A 3,858-nucleotide genomic window follows, 5' to 3' on the forward strand; every position below is an offset into this window, starting at 1 on the left:
GGTCCTATAGGCACTATGGGTACTGAAGGCTGAGCGACAGTATTAGTTGTGGGTAAATCTCTGAGCCATGTATTGAGGACAGGCTGGTCACCAGGGTGGAAAAGGACTGTTCACGTCACATCAGCTAATGTGGTGGAAAGGCATCAACTTCAAGGTCACAGGACTGGCCCAGGATACTTGTGCTTTGTCATGGCAGAAGTTGGCAATTTCCAGAGCCTGGGTTTGCGCCTGAGTTCAGGAGCTGAGCCTCACAAATATGTGAGCCTGGGAAAAGTACCTGCCCGGTATCTGCGCAAGGGGAATTTTCTACCTGCCCACCCCTCCCCCCTTCCCCAGAGCATTCAGTGAGCACAGGGGTGACCAGCTGAAAACATGCAAACTCATTTGTCTTGACTTCTGATTTTATGGGGACACCTGTGAGCAACCGAGAATCTAGAACAAAGTGTCTGAGACATTGGTGTGAGAAACCCTGGAAAAGCAAAGGCCGGTGTCGCTGCAACATTGAAGCCCTTCCCTCTACAAACATTTCTGGCATGACTCTGGTCCTCTGTCCTGCCATGTCCCCAACCCAGACCTGCTCCCCAAACAGATGAGTATGAAAGGCAAGGTCATCCACCATCCCTTCCTTCTCTGGTCAGCTGTCTTGGCTTGAATTGCATGCTCTGTGGGGTTCCGGCAAGTCTGTACATGCTCGAGAGAGCGGTGAGGGTATCCTCCAAGAGTCTACTGGATACCACAGGGGCCGTAGCCCTAAGGGAAGAACGTTGGCCGGACTATGTAACAAACTAGTCACTGTTGGTCTTCAGAATAGAGGCATGGCCATGACCACTGTTGGGGGTGGGACACTCAGCGTTGTCCTTAGCTCATGGCATGGTATGGGGGGCCCTGTGTATCATGGTGGCCCCCAGAAGGAAGGCACGGAGTGCACGGTGGCCCCTAGTAGGAAGGTGCTGAATGCATGAGGGCCCCTAGTAGGAAGGCACGGAGTGCATGATGGCCCCTAGTAGGGAGGCATGGAGTGCTCTGTGGATATGACGTCACTGCTGGGGTGCCGAGGCAGCCGAAGAAGGAAAACTACAGATGCCACATACAGCTTGTGCCTGATCTCGAGCACACCGCCTGAAAGTCTTCCAAGAAAGTTTCTTTTGGAGGATGGTAGTGCTTGGCAGGGGAGGAGGCATCCAACGTTATACAAGGTTATACGAGGCAAAGGAAGGACACTCAGGCTTAATCATTCATTTATTCTATGGACGAGCTATCAAGCTCTATAGCTTTGGAGCTTGAGCAATTGTGGAGGATGGACTGAGGACTCCGATCAAGAACAGGTTTCCCGGGAACTTTGTGTCAGCGAGGGAGAGAGCCATGTTCATGGACGAAAGTGGCAAAAAAACAAAAAACAAAGTATTGACCAGGGACAGTAAGAGTTAGGGGAGAAAGATGTGTGCTGACTTGGGGTCTGAGATTCTTCTTGAGAAGTGCAAGGAGAGAGTCTTCTGGAGGCTGCCCTCTGTCTTCTCTCCTTGCTGGGGAGAGAGGTCTGGAAAGCAGGGATGCTGAGTCTTCAGAATGCAAAGCAGGATTTCTGTGGAAGCTTCCCCGGGGGCTCTTGAGCGGCTCCTTGCCCTATTCGTATTCATCACTTCCGTCCACCAGACATCCTCTCTGCGCAAGTGGTAAGATGACCTATATCTATTTCGCCTTTCTCAAGGATGCATTTTTATATATTTATTTTTTTATATATGTTGATACATAGTGAGCCGCCCACGTTTTTGTCTTTGTTTTTATTTTGCAGGAGTTCTTGTTTTATATATATAAAAACAACCAAACCCAAATGGTTCAAAAAGAAAAGAAATTTAAGAAAAGGGAAGAGAAGGGGCGCCTGGGTGGCTCAGTCGGTTAAGCGTCCGACTTCGGCTCAGGTCATGATCTCACGGTCCGTGAGTTTGAGCCCCACGTGGGGCTCTGTGCTGACAGCTCAGAGCCTGGAGCCTGTTTCAGATTCTGTGTCTCCCTCTCTCTCTGACCCTCCCCAGTTCATGCTCTGTCTCTCTCTGTCTCAAAAATAAATAAAACATTAAAAAAATAAAGAAATAAAAATAAAAAAAGGGAAGAGGAGACTTTGTATAACCCGGATGTATACTCTCACTCTCAAGCCCAGGGCTCTGCCCCAGGCACTGAGGAGACGACTTCTTGGCTCCTTGAGGCTTACCGAGTTCCTTGCTTAGTTCCTGGAAGCTCAAAGAGCAGGGAGGATATTGGAGAAGGAGCTTTGTGATTTGTTTAATATTTATGCCTCCCCAGCACAGTGGAGTTAGGGTCTTGGATTTGAGTCCCAGTTCCTTCACATATCATCCGTGTGGTCAACTGAAAACAAGCCGTTCAAGGGCAGGCAGTGTGTGTGGGGGGGGATATATGGATTATTTAGCATCTGTAAACAAAACAAAAGTCATCTCCAGCTCAATGTGAATCACCCTATGAGTTCTAATGGGTGCTAATAAGAGCATGATGTCTACAACGAAGGAGGCAATGGTCCATCTCACTTGGGTTGGCTGGAGAGCACCTCTGGAGTGCTGGGCTCCCAGGGCCATGTTTTTCAGAAGACTAAGGAGGCTGAAGTGTTTGGGTGGATGTCATTGAGGGGAGAACACGTGGGAAATGTGGGCAAGTCAGAGTCCTTTTCTTTTTCTTTTTTATTTATTTTTATTAAACATTTTTTTAACATTTATTTATTTTTGAGAGAGAGACACACAGAGTGCGAGCTATAGGAAGGGCAGAGAGAGAGAGAGAGGGAGACAGAATCTGAAGCAGGCTCTAGGCTCCAAGCTGTCAGCACAGAGCCCAATGTGGGGCTTGGACCCACAAACCATGAGATCATGACCCAAGCCAAAGTCCAACCCGACCACCCAGGTGCCCCACCAGATTCTCTTTCAATGCAGGGGGTTTGTGAATCTGGGAACCTCTTCTTCCATTCCAAGAAGGAAACTGCCTGACAAGATGGGGGTACAACACTTTTCAGGATGCTGGTCTGGTATCTAGCGATCAAAAATATCAGAACAGCCAAGTTCACATAGCAACTGAAGCCTGTCTCAACCCCAGGGCCAACTGCCAACACCAGGATCTTTTTGGGAAGGCCATTCAAGGCCCTATAGGAACTGGTCTTGCTAAGCCTCTGTTTCCTCACATCTAAAATGATTAGAGGGGCACCTGGGTGGCACAGTTGATTTAGTGTCTGAGTCTTGATCTCGGCTCAGGTCATGATCTCATAGTTTGTGAGTTCGAGCCCCGAATCAGGCTCTGTGCGGATGGCATGGAGCCTGCTTCGGATTCTCTCTCTTTCTCTCTGCCCCTCCCCTGCTTGTGCGCTCACATGCTCCCTCTCTCTCTCTCTCTCTCAAAAATAAAATACATAAATTTTAAAAATAAATAAATAAGTAACATGAGGGTTAGAAAAATACATGTCTGCCTCCTTTACAGAGACACAGACAAGAGAGAACAGCAAAACGCCTTACCCACAGGCCAGAAAGATTATTCTCTTTACCTGAGGACCTCACCAGCCTCGCGCACTCCTGTGTTGCTCATGAGTAAAACCTGTAAGAGAGCAGGTCCTCAGGAGAGGAGTGGGTAGCAGAGCAGAGACCCAGGAGCCCTGAGTCCAGCCTTTTTCTGACCAGAGCCCAAATGCTGGCCTGCAGAGGGCAGACACCTGAGGACCCACTCAGTTGAAAGTGCGCAGCCTTGGGGAGGTTTCCATTCTCAGGGGCAGGACATCAAGTCCAGTCGCGGTCATTACCCAGTCTACCTAGCAGAAACGGCCTGCAGCCATGTCCTACTTATCTCAAAGGGCCAGGAGAGGGAAAT

This window comes from Panthera onca, chromosome D1, assembly GCF_046562875.1.
Source record: "Panthera onca isolate mPanOnc1 chromosome D1, mPanOnc1 haplotype 2, whole genome shotgun sequence".
Lineage (NCBI taxonomy): Eukaryota > Metazoa > Chordata > Mammalia > Carnivora > Felidae > Panthera > Panthera onca.